The sequence below is a fragment of the Balaenoptera musculus genome, chromosome 12 (genome assembly GCF_009873245.2).
Source record: "Balaenoptera musculus isolate JJ_BM4_2016_0621 chromosome 12, mBalMus1.pri.v3, whole genome shotgun sequence".
NCBI classification, from domain to species: Eukaryota; Metazoa; Chordata; class Mammalia; order Artiodactyla; family Balaenopteridae; genus Balaenoptera; species Balaenoptera musculus.
This window is the reverse complement of record NC_045796.1, coordinates 27966233-27987038: the sequence shown is the minus strand read 5'-3', so window position 1 is coordinate 27987038 and position 20806 is coordinate 27966233. Positions and strand designations below refer to the sequence as shown.

General features: G+C 37.1%; 1 protein-coding gene across 3 annotated transcripts in view; it reads left to right on the top strand.

Moving 5' to 3' along the window:
* The window catches only part of PDE7B (phosphodiesterase 7B), a 346643-nt gene that overhangs the window by 279974 nt on the left and 45863 nt on the right, over positions 1 to 20806 (top strand). The window lies entirely within an intron of this gene.

The window sequence follows — 20806 nt, the reverse complement described above, 5'->3', positions numbered from 1 at the left end:
TCAGAATCTTAGAATTCTTCAGAGTCAATTATTTTTAATAGCAATTATTACCTGGAACTTCAAAACAATCTTTGTGAAGACTTTAGCTTTCTTATGTATAAACTTCCCATTTGCTGAACTTGCACAGGCCAGTGGTACCACCTGAGACTTTGAAAATAATCTAAAGCAGTGGGTTTTTATTTCAGCTGTTTGGAAATGACTAACAGAGTAATACAATGGATGAATTTCATCTAACATTAATAGTTGGGTAAGTAAAAAACACCCACTATATGGAAATTAGTAAGACATGTCACTATAATCTTATGACAGGAATGTTCTCTTAGAGTATTTTTGAACTACCTATTTAACAGCTCTTACCACCTTAAATCACCCATTGGTATTATTTTTTAAGTGTTTTAAATAGAGAAGATTAAGAGAAGGCACATTATACTCCTTTAAATGATAATTAAGAGGCTCTGATAACCATTTACCAATGATATTAATGGCATGAATAATAAGAAAGTGTGACTCAAGGTGATTTAAGGACAATTTAAATTGCATATGAAAGATGAAAACTTGAGCTGAAGTATTAAGGAATTCTTAAATTCCACTTCTTACATTGTGGAGTGGAATTTTAAATCAGGATGAGACATATGTGCAAAGCATCAACAAAATAATATATATTTTTTTTAATTGAAGTATAGTTGATTTACAATGTCACATTAATTTCAGGTATACAGTGCAGTAATTCAGAGATAGATATATATATATATATATATATATATATATATTCTTTTTCAGATTCTTTTTCCTTATAGGTTATTACAAATTATCAAGTATAGTTCCCTGTGCTATACAGTAGATCCTTGTTGGTTACCTCTTTTCTATATAGTAGTGTGTGTATGTTAATTCCAAACTCCTAGTTTATCCCTCCCCCACTTTCCCCTTTGGTAACCATAAGTTTGTTTTCTATGTCTGTGGGTCTATTTTTGTTTTGTAAATAAGTTCATTTGTATCTTTTTTTTAGATTCCACATATAAGCAGTATCATATGACATTCGTCTTTCTCTTTCTGGTTTACTTCACTTAGTGTGGTAATCTCTAGATCCATCCATGTTTCTGCAAATGGCATTATTTCATTCTTTTTTATGGCTGAGTAATATTCCATTGTATGTATATGTATATATATATATATATATATATATATATATATATATATATATATATATATACCACATCTTCTTTATCCATTCATCTGTTGATGGACATTTAGGTTGCTTTTATGTCTTGGCTGTTGTAATTAGTGCTGCAGTGAACATTGGGGTGCATGTATTTTATCAAGTTATAGTTTTCGCTGGATATATGACCAGGAGTGGGATTGCAGGATCATATGGTAACTCTATTTTTAGTTTTTTAAGGAACCTCCATACTGTTCTTCATAGTGGCTGCACCAATTTACATTCCCACCAACAGTACAAGAGGGTTCCTTTTTCTCCACACCCTCTCCAGCATTTATTGTTTGTAGACTTTTTGATGATGGCCATTCTGACCATCATCAAAAAGTGATACCTCATTGTAGTTTGGATTTGCATTTCTCTGATAATTAGCGAGGTTGAGCATTTTTTCATGTGCCTATTGGCCATCTGTATGTCTTCTTTGGAGAAATGTCTACTTAGGTCTTTTGCCCATTTTTTGATTGGGTTGTTTGTTTTTTTGGTACTGAACTGTATGAGTTCAACAAAATAGTATATTGTTAAAAGAACATTAAACATTAAACAAAAGAACATTAAAATCACTTTGCTGTATAAAATTAAATGCCAAATGACAGTATCATGTGTGCACATCCCCTGATGCCAAACTTAGTCTTCCTTCTCGGAACTAATGAAAATCAATTTTGCTTTTATTCCCATCTTATGTCAATAAAATATAAGCTACGCAAGGAAAGAAACTTTATCTTGTTCACTGCTGTATCCTAGTGCCCAGAACAATGCTTCGCACGTGGTAGGGGCTTGACAAATATTTGTTGAATGAATAAATATATTATTTAAGGTGTTTATTCAAAAAGACTTGTTACTATGGATGGCATATTCTATTTTTGCTAAAGTTAATTTGTACATAATATGCTGACAACAGTGGCTGAAGGTTTGCCTTGTTACAAGAAGTTTTTCAAATAAGAGTTCAGTAAAGAGTATTTTCATGAAGACTAGCAACATTATGTGGTACAGCTACCATATTACATATATTCCATTCTAAAGTATTCATATTTGTGGCAAAGCATTAATACTTGAAATGCAATATATAGGATATATTTTAGCAAAAGGAACATATGTTCTTTCTAAGGAATAAAGAAAATTAAAACATATGACTGAATCATCCTTTGCCCTTAAGCTGTATTTTCAAGCCTATAGCCTTCGTTAGTATGTCTCATTTATAGCACCATTTCCCAAAGTGCAATGTACATACCAAAGGATACACAAGAAGATCTTCTTGTTACAGGAAGATCTTTTCCTTTAATAGTTACATATTTATTTTAATGTACTAGGGAAAATGCAACTAGCACATGAAATCTATTTTTTATTGATACCAAATTAATACAATATACACTTAAGTAAAAATGAACTCACTTGATTTAAAGAAAGGTACTAGGTACACAGTGGTGTAAGTAGATATGGCAAAGACCATAGTAATGGCTGGTGGATGAATGAAACGGGGGGGGGGGGGGACTCTGACCTTAGTTCTTGCTTGGAGCAAGACACATCCTGCATCCTTATGAGGACCTTCTTACAAGACTGCAGTCTGTTGCTTTACCATCTTCACCAGCTAAGTTTTTATATGGTAGAATGGCTTTTAACCTTCTCAGACTCAGTGCTTCCATTTTACAGCACATAATTTATAATGTCCTCCTATACTATCTAGAAAGGAAATCTGTAACCTACTTGTTCACATAAGTTCGAAAAAAAATCAATCTAAGGTCCTGGCTGTATTAGAAAGCAAAAATACAATACAAGCAACTTGTGACTTAAATAATGTTTTCAATATGTAAATGCTTGGGGATAACCACCTTAGAAGGCACAATGATGTAGTCAAATACTGCATCTCCACGCAGAATCACTGTGAATGACAGCTACTACTACAGACTGCTGCAAGGGTGTTACGTGGGTAACGCAATCCAATATCATAAGCAATTTTGCCACTGGTGATTTCCCAAGACGGAGAACAACTTCTGATGAAGTCCTGCCCACCACCCCTCCCTGCCAAAATTACATTCCTCCCTTAATTTGCATAGTGGTTGCATTCCTGAAAAAGGAATATTAAACTTTGCAAAAGAATACTTTGTGCTTATATGTAAAACAAGGAAACAGGATTAGGTTCCAGGTTCAGATAATTATAAACACACTTTTCACCTACATGAATACCTGAGTGGCAGTTGAAAAGTTGGAACAAGATACAGGACAACTCTTTGATGTGTGGAACTATCCCACACCCTTCAGCACATCCAGTGTTCCTGGCTCCCTTCCACTGAATTCCGTTCAGGATCTTTCTGTCGTTGTGGTGACCAAAAATGCCCCCAACATTTCCCAAGTGCCTCCCGCGCTGATCTCATAAATCCAGTAGCACTCCTGGGTTTCCTTGTTTAAGCTCTTCACTGCTGACTAATGGGTAGTCATTAATCCACTTTGAGCTTTCTATTTATCAGTGATAGCATTTGGTTCTAAAGTATCTTAAATATAAAACATTAGCTCTATGGCTTCTAAAGCAACTATAAAAATATTCTATTTTATTATTATTACAGGAGTTTTATTGTTTACAGCTTGTTAACTGTAAAGTTTGTTGGCTTACAGTTGGTAAAGAATAAGTATTTTTAACATAAGTTTCAGAGAGTTTGGTTGCTTTTACGAAAAATATTTCAGAGTTGGGGCTCCTGAAAGAATCTGAAATTCAATACAGCTAGAAATCTGGTTACTGAAAATCGGATACTTTCTGAATTATCTAAGCCTCCTAGGGCTGCAAATTTTGACAGCATAGCTTTAAAAGCAGATTCTTGGCATAATTTTGAGTGGGTTTTGACCAAGTCATGCTGAGAAATTTGCAACTGCAGCATTCATTGGGATGTACAAGAAAGAGAAAAAAAAAATTAATGAAAACTTTCCAGGGTGAGGGACCTTAAACTTAACTGAACTTCTGAACTTTACGCCCTGTTGTGATCTTTCTGACACTTTGAAGAATCGTTCTGGAGAGTCTCCAGAGAGCACACTCCTTACTCTTCATTCTTAAACAGTGTGAAATCTGTCAACCCAACCAGGTCATCAAGAGGGCAGACTGTGACTTGTCATACAGAGAGGGATGTTCTCTAGGACGCTGAAGAAGCTGGGCAGATTTTGGTTTTTACCAAGAGCGAGACCCTGGCTTTTTGAGAAAGGGACTGATTTCCATACATTGGGAAAGCTGGCTTAGCACATACACTTGAATCAAACACAAGCTACCAAAGTGACGATTTGACATCCATCCCCTTAATTCTTATCAGAAAGCTGATCATTGAAAACAACTAACAGAGCTTTATTTGCAGAAAATGGAAAGTTTAAAACACCTCAGCTGAAGCAGAACCTGATTTTTTTTCATTATTAATTCTATTGTGGGAGACAAAGAAACAATATCAGTTACTGAGAGGTGGGAACTCTTGATGCCTCTTCTTCTACTTGTTCTAGGTTTTTGTTGTTTTGTTTTGTTTTGTTTTTAACTGAGTTCTTTAACCTTTCGGTACTCTGTTTCTCTGCTTATAAACTTGGAATAAGGATAGCTATTATTAATTCAGGGTTTTTTTGTTGTTGTTGGAGAACTGGGAACTCTGGGCAAAGTTACCAAATCGATAAAGTTTTTCTTTGACTTTCACACCTTCTTTAACTCATTCCATTGTGCTAAATGCTGGGGATTAAAAGGTCATTAAGGCATAGCTCCTGCCCTCAAGGAACTAACATTTTAGTGGGTGAGAAAACAAGTAAATATGACAATTCTGCCTTGCATGAATAACTGCTTTGCTGAACGTAGAGGTGGGGTTGCTATGGGAACCCAGTGCCGAACACCAGCAACCAATGGGAAGGATGGAGAAGACTTTCCAACATCCTCTATCTCCTCTCTCAGCCTCCCCACCCCAACTTCCAGCTCTCCCCAAAGCAGAGGCTGCCCTTCTGAGATAGAACCCCAAGCTTTAGACTCTTCCTTCTGCCCCTTCCATCAGAATCTGTCTGTTTGATGTTGCCTATCTAATTGTGAACTAAGTCAAGCTAAGGTATTCAATGATTGGTTAAGTGACTCTTTCCAGATGATAGCTGCATTCTGACTAGGGCTGTCCTTACCCAGTCCACTCATCTTTATTGAGCAGGCACTGTGTGGATTAATTTCAATTCTTTTTTTTTTTTTTTAATTATTTATTTATTTATTTATTTATTTATTTATGGCTGTGTTGGGTCTTCGTTTCTGTGCGAGGGCTTTCTCTAGTTGTGGCAAGCGGGGGCCACTCTTCATCGCGGTGCGTGGGCCTCTCACTATCGCGGCCTCTCTTGTTGCGGAGCACAGGCCCCAGACGCGCAGGCTCAGCAATTGTGGCTCACGGGCCCAGTTGCTCCGCGGCATGTGGGATCCTCCCAGACCAGGGCTCGAACCCGTGTCCCCCGAATTTCAATTCTTTTACCCAGAAGACTGATGAGTGGGAAAACCAAGGCTTGAGCCTGATAACCTCACTATAGACCAAAGGCTCTTTCCTTGGAATGACATTCGTTTATCACAGTCTGTTGGCTCTGCCTAGCTAGATAGCCCCACTGGCTGAGACTGCAAGTAGAGCGGTAGGATCGTGCTAACACGGCTCACCTACGTGAAGAGGGGACAACACTGGCACAAGCACCATCATGGCGTCACAGCCGCTCCTGGAGACCCAGACACCTGAGGGCACTGCTTAGTTATCCAGCAACACTAGCTGCCTGCTAGAAGGGCAGTTGGAGGTCCCAGGAGAGTGCAGGTATCACCCTCCAAAGCCAGGATTACAGTTTTCGACTATTACTGCTGTGGAGGGACAGGAGTGGGCTCCCCTCTTGACAGGGAGCTCTCTGAGGGAAGAGGCCGTGTCGTCATCATCTCTCACCCCCAGCACCACCCAGTGTCTGGACCAAAGTAAACCCTTATTCAATGTTTGGAGAAGGAAAGGGAAAGGAAGGGGAGGGAAGGAAAAGGAAAGATGAGCTTTTGAGACAATCACGGACAGTCCTTCTCTGGGTCTCTCCACAAGTCCTTTAGCTGCACTGATTCTACAGCTGTCATGTCTCTGCCTTCCCTCCCTCTCTGCCTCTTCCTTCAGGCACATCAATTAAACTCTTCACTCTGAGCAATCCGGTGCTAATGAGTGAGGATGAGGAAGGCAAGAGAAACCTCAGCACAGACACTTCATATACTTCTTCGTGCATTTCTTTGTCACTCCACTTTCACTCCTCGCCATTTGCATCTCCACAACTCCTACTTGAGCGGGTTTTTCTACAGCTTTAGCAGGTTGTACGTATATCCACTTTTTAAATTTTTTTAATACAGGCTGCTATAAGCTTGTTTTTAGAGCTCTATGGACTCTATAGTCCTAAGAATAAGAACATATTTCTTACTGACTGCTCTACCCCTGCAGTTAGGCTTCACCTCATCTGGAAGAACATGCAAGACCCAGTCCATTACCAGGTAGAACATGACCCCATTGGCAGGAAATCCCAAACCCATGTGGGACTCAGAGGGTGCTACAACAAATTCCTTACATGTCTTCTCAGATTGGCTTTCGTTAGTACAGAGACCACCTCCAACAGGTGCTTGTATGTCCCTCCTCTTTTGACCTCCCTTCTTCATTCCTTTTCTCCTGCTCTGTCCTCTCACCCTCTCCACCCTGCCACGTCCCCCACGTACATCCCAGGCACCATCTTGCCTCTATCCCTTGTGGAAAGATAGGCTTCTGACTCCATCCAGGGCAAGGGGCAAAGTGAATCATCATATTCTTGAGAGTAGAGCCCACTAGACAAATAATCTTTCTCTTGCTCATATTTTCCACTTTATGTGATACTTTCTAGGCATTTTTATATTGAAGTATCCCTTACCCACCACAGCTGAAGTAGAAACAAAAGTAATGAAGATGATAAGAGGCCATCCCACCACCTTCCTCTGAGTAGTTGAGGGTAGAAACACTGTCTTGAAAATTCTGTGTATTCAGTGCACAGTAGCTTGCACAGAGTAGGTGCTCAATGAATATTTGTGGGTGGAGCTTTCCCAGTGTTTACCACACTGCTTAGATCTAAGCACCAAGAGAGACTCAGAAAAAAACAGCCAATTCATGCCTAAAGGACTTCATTTTCATTCATTGACATCTACCAAAGAATATTAGATATTTATTAAATAACCATTCCTGGTTAGAATATTATTTAACGTTATAGAGGTAATTAGAAATATTTAGAAAACACATAAAAGATAGATGTGTCTTCTAGAGGGAAGAAGGCAGGAGAAAAGGAGAGAAAGCCCACGGGCCATGTGAAACAAGTGTAAGATTACACTCTCAGACCACGTCTGAATCAGCAGACGCCCTTCAGGTAAAAAATCTTAGGAGACTTTAAGGCCCGGCTCAGAAATGGTTAAACCCGAGGCCTGTGTGCATCCTGTCACAGTTTTATTTTGAGCAGCCTGTTTGCCCAAGTACCTCCCACTCTTTCCCTTCCCCAGAAACTGCCGCTCTGTTCTATGTACACAACAAAAATGTTTGTCTTTTCCGAAGCTTGAGGTACTAACCAATGTCTGTGAATTTCTTTGTGTAATAACATAATAATCAAATCACATTTAAGTCAGTGTCAGTAATACATGTGTTTTCAATTTTAAAACCCACAAGTGATTTATTATTCACCTCCCAATATTCCATTTGTACATTTAGTGAGAGAAACAGGAAAGTTACATACATAGAATCACTTCCAAGTTTTGCTATGAAGTTATTTCTCTGGCTGTTTTCTAGTTATTTTACAGGTTGTCTTTCAATATTAGCCCTACAGTATTTCTCACTCTGACATTCCTGTTCAATGATACCGATTTTAATCTTCAACCTTTAAATCTTTATTGTTTTTAAAACACTTGTATTTATGAATTACACTGAAATGTCCGTCTTTTGCTTTTGTTTTACTATGTTTTTTAAAAAGGAAGGAAATCTGAGATTCCTTGAGTATTGATGCATCACTGTGCCTCAGGGAAAATAGGATCCCATGCTGGACTGCCGCATGTCCCCTGTTCTTTGTCTTTTCCTATAAAGAGCAGAATATAATGAACAGAGCATCTTGAAAGATCAGATAGACCAGGGTTCCAGTGCCTGCTTTGCTACTTATCAGTTATGAAACTTTGGATAAATTAGTAAACTTTTCCAAATCCATTGCTTCATCTGTAGAATGTACCTAGTAATACCAACTTCACAATACCCACTTTTCTGAAAATTAAGTAGGATGACAAATGTAAACTAACTAGTAGGTGCTCAATATCTCTTAGTCCCATCACCCCCTTGCCCCAAGCCCTGTTTTTGCTATGGATAGAATAAATGGAATAGGAGGCCAGGGGTGCTTGTTCTAGATTAAGTATATCAGTTATACCTTTGGGGACACTTCAGGTACCCATGCAAGTGGACACTGGAATAACCATCTAAAACAATTCCTTCTTCTCTCTGATCTAACTCAATGTGAAAATCTATAGCTTTCCATGGCCTGTTAATGGTGTGAGTCTTAGTGGGAGCGTTTCCTTAACAGTGTCCTACACCAAGAGCTGCAGATGTGATTACAACTAAGATGCCACTGTAACCCATAGACAGCCATGTGCCATAAGAGACAAATCTCAATGTACAAGTAAAAATCTCAAGCTCTACTAAACTAGAGTGGATATTTGCATTTAAAGAGGTATATTCCACCTTCATATAATACCCACTTGATTCAATCCATTAAATCAGAGGATTCACTCAAGTGAACTATAATTCAAGCAGCTATCATAACCCATAAAGAGAAAGGAATTCACTTACGATGAACTTCCTTTCCAAAGAATAAAATGTAAATCATCCTTTTCTGAAAGCTTTTGGAGATCCATGTTCCTATCCAGGCCTCTACTGATGGATACACTTAGTACTAATCTACCACCATTCTAAAGATATACTTAAAATAATTTCAGAAAACCCAACAAATTCAGAAAAGAAATAGAAGTTCAAGTTCTTCTGCACAGGAGATCACCCTGTTATTTGTTGTGTAAGATGAATGAATCTTCCCTGCTCTGGACAATTCATTCAATTCAACAACTCTGTGGTGGTATCTATCATGAGAAAGATAATGTGCCACAGGAGAAAGGAAAAATAAAAAGTTTATATCTCAACCAATAATCACCTTATTCCATAAAGAATATGTGAGATATATATATATATATATATATACACACACAATGGACTATTACTCAGCCATAAAAAAGAATGAAACAATGCCATTTGCAGCAACATGGATAGACCTAGAGATTGTCATGTTAAGTGAAGTAAGTCAGAAAGAGAAAGACAAATACCATATGATATCACTTATATGTGGAATCTTAAAAAATGATACAAATGAACTTGTTTACAAAACAGAAATAGACTCAGAGATATAGAAAGAAAATTTATGGTTACCAATGGGGATGGGGTGGAAGGGGACAGGGAGAGATAAATTAGGAGTTTGGGATTAACATATACACACTACTATATATAAAATAGGTAAACAACAAGTACCTACTGTATAGCACAGGGAGCTATAGTCAATATCTTGTAATAATCTGTAATGGAAAAGATTCTGAAAAAAGAATAGATATATATATATGTGTATAACTGAATCACTTTGCTGTACACCTGAAACTAACACAACATTGTAAATCAACTATACTTCAATTTTTAAAAATGGTTAAAAAATAATAATAAATAATCACCTATTCCTTCACTCCCTCATTCAATGAACACCTTTTAAGCCAGCCACCATACTGTACAAGACATGATCCTAGCCTGACAGGGCTTACAGTAGTGTGTGCAGCAACTGCTACATAGCAGGAGAGCTAAGAACGCAGGTTACTCCAATACCAACTGCAAAGCATTAGGGAGACTCACAGAGGATCTGAATGCATCTGACTGGGAAGTGAGAAGGAGTTACTTGAGGTGGGCTATTGAAAGGTTGATGGCATTTCAACAGATGGAGATAGTATTCAACTGAGAAGGAGTATGGGAATCATACAGAAGCTTGAGGGACCTGGCAGGGGAAAAAACAGCAAAAACAGAGACCTATCTATCTGCAAGGGGACTGGTGGGAGACAAAAATGGAAAACTAAGTTGGCATCACATTGTGGAGGACCATGAATACCAGAATAAATATTATAAATATAACTAAGTAGACATTGGGGAGCCAGTGAAGAATTTGGAGTGGGGTGGGGGGTGCTGACATGGTAGGAGTTGAGCTTGGGGAATAAATCCGTCAGTGGTAGGTGAGAGAGATTGGAGGGAACAACTGGAGACAATCAGAGGGTTAGTCTACTCTCCTGGGGCAGCGAGTGTAGAACCGGCAGACAGAGTGAAAGGCGAGGAGCAGACGTACATTACAACACACATCTGGAATTTCTGTAGTGAAATAAAACAATCCAAACACATATCACCAGATAAAAGACCACACTTATTTTAAATATATGCTGAGAACTAGGGAGTTAATGCAGCAGTTTTTAACCTCTGGAGACTTAGAATCAACTGAAAGTTTGGTCACCTCAATTTGCTCACCACAAACCATTGCCCTCAAAACTTGGGATTTGCTAAACATTTCAAACTCTGAGAAGCGGAGGGTTCAATAAAACCACATTGTGCCTGGCACATATTTCTCCTTTAAAACTGAGGAAATTTGATCTGCTTACTAATTCATTTAAATTTCATTCAAACTGGGATTTTGAAAAACCTCTGTATTGCCCAGAGAAATCTTAAGAGCTTATTTTTAAAGACTTTTTCCCTCCTTACAAAAAGGAAATAATAGTTTTCCAACTATCCCTGAACCCCAGAAGTTAGAGATTCATAATCCATGGGTTGGAATGGAATTTTTGGTAGGCAAAACAATAGACTAAAACCAGCACATTTTGCCAAAACCCAGTGCATTGGATGGTTGAGGAGGAGAAGGATTTTGACCCTCTTGAACACTTTCTGAGCACGTTTTCTAGAAATGAAGCAGCAGGTGTGGGTACAGTGAACTGGGGAAGGAGTTTATTCTATTTTATGACTCATATCAGCCATATTGGTTTTCTCTTCACTGTCAAGAACATAAAAGAGAAATGGCAATTTTTTTTTTTATCTTAAAACAACAATTTATTATTGCTCATGTGTCTTTGGGCCAGCTGGGTGGTTTGGTCCTGGCTGGACATCTACAGTTGACCCTTCGCTTTTGTTCATTAAATAAGTTTTTTAAGTGAAAATATAATACACACACAGAAAAGTGCACATACCATGAGACTGCAGCCTGAATAAATTTCCACAAGCTGATCACACCAGTTCAACGAGCACACAGATAAGCTACAGCGCCAGCACCCAAGACTCCCCTAGTGTCTCCTTTCAGGCATTTACCTTCCAAAAATAGCCACTGTTCTCAATCTGTCACCATAGCTTGGTTTGAGAAATGGCAATTTAAAAAAATAAACATGGGAAATATAGATCAATGGAACAGGATAGAAAGCCCAGAGATAAACCCATGCACATATGGTCACCTTATCTTTGATAAAGGAGGCAAGAATATACAGTGAAGAAAAGACAGCCTCTTCAATAAGTGGTGCTGGGAAAACTGGACAGCTACATGTAAAAGAATGAAATTAGAACACTCCCTAACACCATACACAAAAATAAACTCAAAATGGATTAAAGACCTAAATGTAAGGCCAGACACTATCAAACTCTTAGAGGAAAACATAGGCAGAACACTCTATGACATAAACCACAGCAAGATCCTTTTTGACCCACCTCCTAGAGAAATGGAAATAAAAACAAAAATAAACAAATGGGACCTAATGAAACTTAAAAGCTTTTGCACAGCAAAGGAAACCATAAACAGGACGAAAAGACAGCCCTCAGAATGGGAGAAAATAGTTGCAAATGAAGCAACTGACAAAGGATTAATCTCCAAAATTTACAAGCAGCTCATGCAGCTCAATATCAAAAAAACCCAATCCAAAAATGGGCAGAAGACCTAAATAGACATTTCTCCAAAGAAGATATACAGATTGCCAACAAACACATGAAAGAATGCTCAACATCATTAATCATTAGAGAAATGCAAATCAAAACTACAATGAAGGGCTTCCTTGGTGGCGCAGTGGTTGAGAGTCTGCCTGCTAATGCAGGGGACACGGGTTCGCGCCCTGGCCTGGGAAGATCCCACATGCCGCGGAGCAACTAGGCCCGTGAGCCACAACTACTGAGCCTGCGCGTCTGGAGCCTGTGCTCCGCAACAAGAGAGGCCACAACAGTGAGAGGCCCGCGCACCGCGATGAAGAGTAGCCCCCGCTTGCCACAACTACAGGAAGCCCTAGCACAGAAACGAAGACCCAACATAGTAATCAATCAATCAATCAATAAATAAATCTTTAAAAAAAAAAAAAACTACAATGAAATATCATCTCACACCGGTCAGATGGCCATCATCAAAAAATCTACAGACAATAAATGCTGGAGAGCGTGTGGAGAAAAGAGAACCCTCTTGCACTGTTGGTGGGCATGTAAATTGATACAGCCACTATGGAGAACAGTATGGAGGTTCCTTAAAAAACTAAAAATAGAACTACTATACGACCCAGCCATCCCACTACTGGGCATATACCCTGAGAAAACCATAATTCAAAAAGAGTCATGTACCACAATGTTCATTGCAGCTCTATTTACAATAGCCAGGACATGGAAGCAACCTAAGTGTCCATCGACAGATGAATGGATAAAGAAGATGTGGCACATATATACAATGGAATATTACTCAGCCATGAAAAGAAATGAAATTGAGTTCTTTGTAGTTAGGTGGGTGGACCTAGAGTCTGTCATACAGAGTGAGGTAAGTCAGAAAGAGAAAAACAAATACCGTATGCTAACACATATATATGGAATCTACGGTATGCTAACACATATATATGGAATCTAAGAAAAAAAAAAAGGTCATGAAGAACCTAGGGGCAAGACGGGAAAAAAGACACAGACCTACTAGAGAATGGACTTGAGGATATGGGGAGGGGGAAGGGTAAGCTGTGACAAAGTGAGAGAGTGGCATGGACATATATACACTACCAAACGTAAAATAGATAGCTAGTGGGAAGCAGCCGCATAGCACAGGGAGATCAGCTCGGTGTTTTGTGACCACCTAGAGGGGTGAGATAGGCAGGGTGGGAGGGAGGGAGATGCAAGAGGGAAGAGATATGGGAACATATGTATATGTATAACTGATTCACTTTGTTATAAAGCAGAAACTAACACACCATTGTAAAGCAATTATACTCCAATAAAGATGTTAAAAATAAATAAATAAAAAACAAACATGGGGATGTATGTATATGTATAGCTGATTCACTTTGTTATAAAGCAGAAACTAACACACTATTGTAAACCAATTATACCCCAATAAAAATTTTAAAAAATAAAATAAAATAAATAAACATGTTAAAAAGTAGAGCTAGAGGAACAATTCTCCTTTTGCCTTAAAGAAGACTCCTCTTCCTCCACCTCTTCCCACTCCGTGGCAGTGTTGAAGCAAAGCTCTTCTTCTAGTGACAGCCATCAAGAAGTCGTATTTGTCGTATGTAGAAGAGCTAATAACGTGTGGCTTTAGTACATCTCTGTTCAAGACCTGAGTTTAGAGAACTTAAAATAACTTAGCTCCTTTTAACCCAAATTGATTTTCCAACTTCAAGTTAAATTTTAAGGTAATGATGAGTTTTCTTTTGGTTTGGGTTTGTTTTCCTTTTGTTTCTTTCCTTTTGTGTGTGTGTGTGTTTATTATTGTTAATGTTACGTTGTGTGTATTTTTGTTTGTTTTTTGATATCACAACTGTTTTTCTTACTTTTCTATTAAAGACCTTAGAAAATGCCCCAGATGCTAAGGAATTTAATTTACATTTTATCTCAATCCAATTACTCCAGGATCTCAAAGGTCACTTGTACTGACTTTGTCTTAAATATATGTTGACCCACGTGAGAACAGTCTCCACACTTGATGTTACAGGACAAATAATATCTTTGGTTGTTATTAGTTTCTATGCACCATTTTCTGACTGCTGGCAATATGTACAGGAAAAATAAACAAATATGGTCATTTATAGCACTGATGATTTTTGAAAGATCGGGATAGACATAGTATTTTCTTTTCTTTTCTTTTTAACATTTAATACCCCCTTCACCCATTTCTCTCACCCCCACCCACCACCTCTGGCAACCACCAATCTGTTCCTTATATTTATGAGCTTGATTTTTTTTTGGATTCCACATATAAGGGAGATTATACGGCTTTGTCTTTCTCTGACTGATTTGTTCCACTTAGCATAATGCCCCTGAGGTCCATCCATATTGTCACAAATGGCAACACCACTTATTGAAGAGAATCTTTTCCCCATTGTATAACTTTGGCTCCTTTGTCATAAATTAATTGACCATATATGTTAAGGGTTTATTTTTAGGTTCTCTATTATGTTCCATTGATCTATTTGTCTGTTTTTATGCCAATACCGTACTGTGTAATTACTATAGCTTTGTAAGATAGTTTGAAATCAGCAAGTAGGATGCCTCCAGCTTTGTTCTTCTTTCTCAAGGTTGTTTTCGCTATCCAGGATCTTTTGTGGTTTTCAGATTGTTTGTTCTATTTCTGTGAAGGATGTCATTGGAATTTTGATAGGAATTGCATTGAATCTGTAGGATGCTTTAGGTAGTATGTAAATTGTAACACTATTAATTCTTCCAGTTGATGAGCACAGAATATCCTTCCATTTATTTGTCTCCAAATTTTTTAATTAATGTCTTGCAATTTTTAGTATACAGATTTTTCACCTCCCTGGTTAAATCTATTGCTCGGCATTTTATTCTTTTTAATGAAATTGTATATGGGATTGTTTTCTTAATTTCTCATTCTGATAGTTTGTTATTAGCATACAGCATGGCAACAGATCTCTGTGTATTGATTTTTTATCTGGCAACTTTACTGAATTCAATTATTCTAAGAGTTTTCTGATGGAGTCTTTAGGGCTTTCTATATATATCATGTATCAAAATCATAATATCATTTTGATATTTTAAAGCATCTGGTTCTTTTAGGAAGAAATGGAGACTTTAATGTCTAGAGATACTAATCTGTGAAAGCTGGGATTTGACTGAAGCACATGAAACTGAAGTCTTTAATACATGTTGAAATGAGCACTAGTCTCATTCAGCACCTCGTCAAAAAAACTAGAAGTCCACATTATACATTTTTGAAATCCACTGATATTGTTTTCTACACATAACCTCTTTACTAGGTCTTTTTCATTTTTTTAAAGTAGTCTACTTAAAAATTATATCTACAGGGAAACTGCATCTTAGCATATGGTTGTTTCAATCTTAAAACCCTCATGAATGTTTTCAAGAAAATTGCCATCCTGGATAACTCCACTAACCTTCCAACTTTGCAGGAATCCTGAATCCTAAACTAGTAGAATTGGCAATAAAAGAGAAAGAGCTATACTGTAAATCTGCTATTTGTGCTTCAGGGCCCCTAAAATCACACTAACTAACTTTTTTCATCTTTTTTTAAAACTACATATTTAAAACTAGAATCTCAACCTGATTTCTCCAAGACTCATCATTCTTGAACTTAAAACTGGAGCACAGACACAGGAAAGTTATTTAATTCCATCATCATGTATTTAACACCTATATCTTGCAGGATATTGTGGAAATTCAAAGAAAACTAGCAGGAATCTGGCCTCTGAGAGCTTACAGCCTAATAAGGAAGTCAGATGTGTAAATAAGAGTAAATTTGCAGTCACACACGGCGCAATGTTATAGTGGAGGTCACTCACAGGAAATGGCAGTAGCAGGAGGACCTGGTCCCTGGAACTCCATTTGGGGGGTTGAGAAAATGATTTCAAAAGCTAAGGTACAGGGACTTCCCTGGTGGCACAGTGGTTGAGCATCTGCCTGCCAAGGCAGGGGACACGGGTTTGAGCCCTGGTCCAGGAAGATCCCACATACCGCGGAGCAACTAAACCCGTGCGCCACAACTATTGAGCCTGCGCTCTAGAGCCCGCGAGCCACAACTACTGAAGCCCACGCACCCAGAGCCCAAGCTCTACAACAAGAGAAGCCACCGCAATTAGAAGCCCGCGCACCGGCCCCGCTCGCGGCAACTAGAGAAAATCTGCGCACAGCAACTAAGACCCAACAATGAAGACCCAATGCAGCCAAAAATAAATAAATAAATTTATCCAAAAAAAAAAAAAGCTAACTTACAAGTGTAAGTTTTAGAATCCCACTTTACAAATTGGCTTATTATTTTAAAATGGCATTCAATAATGATGTTTCTGTAAACTAATTGAGAGAACTGATTCAGATTAAAGCAACAAATTTTGTATGGAGCTTCCATTATGAGCAAGATTATGCACTAGATACAAAGGGTTACGAAGTTTGATAAGATGGTTTCTGACCTAGAGGAGTAATAAGTTATTTATACCAATATCTCTATAGTACAAGACATATTTAAAATCCTATAAGAATATAAAAAGCATATGCATAGCCACTAACCCAGCAAGGAATTTCATTATAATTATTATGATATAATAATTATATATAATTATATAATACTTACATAGTATATAAGTATTATAATTATTAGTACAATAATTATCAGATTAGGGCATTTATTAATAACATTATTTTAAGTATTCAGTAGAATTAATGCTCTGAAAGTATTGATATTAGGTTTGTGGAGTTGGGTCTCCATGTTTGCTTGAAGCAAATTCTGCTCATTTAAACCTAAAAGCGTTTTTTGTTCTCACTATCACCTGAGCTACTTCTGCACCAATTACTAACTATTCAAATTCTGGGAACAGTAGATATAGACATTGCTGGAGAACTATGTATACAGTCGACAGAAACAGCCTCAGCAGATAGGTGTGCTTATAGCTTTTTTTATCCCAGATACTTATTCTAGGTTTAAGATTTCTCCTAGTACCAAAATTTATCAGCCCCCCGTAAAGAGAATATGCCATAGAGAAGATACTCAAAATGAAAATAATTTTTATTAACATTTTTTGCATTTAAGCCGACCCCAATTTGTGAAATTTAAAACTTACCATATCAGCAGTGCCAATATAAACTTCATAACCCTAAAATTAGTTTCTAAATAGAGCAGAAATGTGTTAATATGCACAATTTGTGAAATTTGTAAAAGAACAAGTAAACAGAAAATGAATTTCACAATCAGGGTCATTGTGCACATAGATTAGGCAATGAAACATTCTGGAGCACCATTTTATAACTGTTCCAAATGAGACTATGGAGACCCATAGCCTATAAAACAACAAAATCCAAACAAAAAACATCATTAAGATAGCTGTGAATGCCTTTAAATAATAATTTTTTAATTATATAAAAGTATTAAATAAACCCAGTATTTTATTATTACGCACATTGTTAAGATTCTTTAAATTTTTGCAAGCTGATTTTAACTGAGCTATCTGCAAAATTTAGCTTAGCTAATCATTTAAATTTCTGTCCAGAAATGCCTATCACTTACCCCAAATAATCAAAGCAAAAATATGCTAGTTACTCACTGAAAGTCCTTTTGGAAACAAATGTGTCAGGTCTTATTCAATAATTGTATAACACATTTCGGCACTTCGAAAAGTAACACCTAGGATTATTATACAGCATGGTGATTTAATTACAGTTTGTTCTTTATATGGATTTTTCCTCCCAACTATACCTTCAGTTTATATCCTACTTTTCTGTTATCTCACAGCACAAAGTGCTCCCTAAATGACAATTGATAAATAAGTTATTAGTATTGTTTTAAAATAAATTTATTTTTCTTTCATTATGGAATGCTCTTCTTCTTTAGAGAGCTACCTTGAGGATTATTTTTTTCATTTAGCTTTATGAACGTCCTCACATAAGAAAATTAAGCCCTATTGTTTTTATAAATGGTCACCCAGCATCACTTCTGAATTATTTTCTTGTGTATTAAAGAATAACCCAGATAGCAGTACTAAATGGCATAGTCATGACTTGCCTTGGTATTTTAGAAAATATTGGCCACCAATGAATACTGTAGCTTGGCAGATATCTACCTGCTCATCTCAGACAATAAGTTTGAAATTGCACAAATAACAATACACATCATTACAGCTAATTGGTTCCAAAACTGAAACTCTCACGGTGAATGACATTATCTGCTACATTTTTTTAACCTACACACTACCATAAAAAATTAAGTATGAGAAGCTTTTATAAATAAATCTATCTATACATAGATTTATTTCAATATTAAATATATTTTACATTATCTGAGCTTCTGCTGCAAAGATGCAAGACAGGGCCAAAACTAGGTTGGGACAAGTGAGGCACTTACCTCAGGCTCAAAATTTTAGAGGGTACCAAATAATTCAGTAATTAAAATATTTCATTTTTTAACATAATATTTTTAAAATAAAAATTAGGACAAAAAAATATCAAAAATTGAAATAAAGATTGAAAGAGATCTACATTATCATGTTGGTAGACTATCATCTATCTGACAACAAGGTGAAAATAATAAGTAGGGAAGGAGAGAATCTTGCTGTTTTCCTCTTTGATTAAGGAAAAAAAGTGGCTCTCAACTTGATATCTCCAGCTCACAGCATCATTAGATTAGCAATATTTTAGTCAAAATGATCATTTTAGTGGCTAGAAACCATTATTTCCTATCACCTATACTTACTGTATATGACAAGTGTCATTATCTTAACTATGACTCTGCTTAAAATATTATACCACCTGCAAAGCTGAATGGGAGTTGACAAAGAAATAATCCATAATTTCAATTTGCTATGTTCGTGGCATATTTCCATACTCCAGTCTTAAGTTGCTTGCTTTTCATCCTATTATGTAAACACAGCATGCTCTCCGCCACATAGGAGATTCTCTTTTAGTATTTTAAATTGGGCGATTTTCATAGACTATGAAAAAAAAAGGAATAGATCATTGTATGGATATTTCCTTTTAGGTTTACATAACAGAGGAATAATTAATTTCATTTATTTACTGACACACTTGATTTCATTCTACATAGTTCTATATAGAAATATCGCCAAGTTTCTTTGCTCCCCTACGTAGCAAAACTCCTCGAGAGCTGAATATACTCAATGTCATTGCCTGAGATTTCTCCTTTCCCATTCCCTCTCTTCTTAGACTCTTTATTACAAAATAACTTCAGATTTATAGAAAATTTTCAAGAACGGAGCAAAGAACATTCATATACCCTTTACCCAGATGCACCAATTATTGTATTTTGCCCAATTTGCCTTCCTGCTACTTTCTTCGTAACCACTTGAGAGTTTGTTGTACACATCATGCCCCTTTATCCCTAAATATTTCAGCATGTATTTTCTAAGAACAAGGGATTCTTTCGTGTAACCACAGTTCAGCTATCAAATTCAAGACATTTCTACATAGGGAAGATGGTGCCCCCTCTACATTTGTCCACTAAAAAGCTATCCATTTTTTCTTTTCCGATTAATAAGTTATCTGTGAAGAGATACTTTGATGCTATGTAATTATCCAGTTGCTTTTTAAGCTTTCACTTAACAATTTTATTGTCCATTAATGATCTTGGCCTGAATCAGTTATTACTATAAAGGTTGCAAAATGGTAACTAACTCTTATTATTTCTTCTACCTTATTGGTCAGCACTCGCTGCAAGGAAGAGCTTTCCCTTCTTATTTATTTACTCGCTTGCTTACTCACTAACAGTATGGACTGCTGTAGTCTTCTTTCAGTCAGTGGTTTATAATCCACTCTTCTATTATTCATGTTGAGTTTCAAATTTTCCCATATTTGTTCAGAGGGGCCCCCTTCACAATGTCTCCTCTGTCATTTTTCTATGAGCCCATCATTTTTCGAGCTCTCCCTTATTTTCTGGCATTACAAGAAGTTACAGTTCATCTTGCTTCTGCCTGCCCCAGTCCTAGACTTGGCCATTTCACCAAGGTTATCTGGTTCATTTTAGTGATAAATTGTATTTAAATAACAAAATTTGAGTGCTAGATGTAGCTACTGGGTGTTGTTGCTTCTAAGCATACAATAAAATGTGCTCTTTTAAGGGCATAGTTCAATGAATTTTGACAGATGTATACACCCATGGTCAATTCTCAGTCTTCATTGTACTTGATCTATTAGCAGCATTTGAAACTGAGGATCAAATATTGCCTCCTTGCAATATTGTCTTCACTAGGCCTCCAGGAAATGATACTCTTGGTTTTCGTCCATCCCCGCAGGATAACTTCTTCTCAGTCTCCTTTGGTTCTCTCTACTCTTCTCCACACCCTTTTAAGTTGAAGTACTCCAGAACTCAGATTCTGATGCTTTTCTCATCTGTAGCTACACTCACTCCCTAGGTAAATCTCATCTGACAACTCCCAAATTTGTATCTCAAACCCAGTCTTCTCCCCCAAGCCCTGGATTTTTATATCCACTTATTTCTACTTGACATCTTCACCTGAATCTCCAATTGACATCCAAATGCAACACGTACAAAACTGAAATCCACCCCACA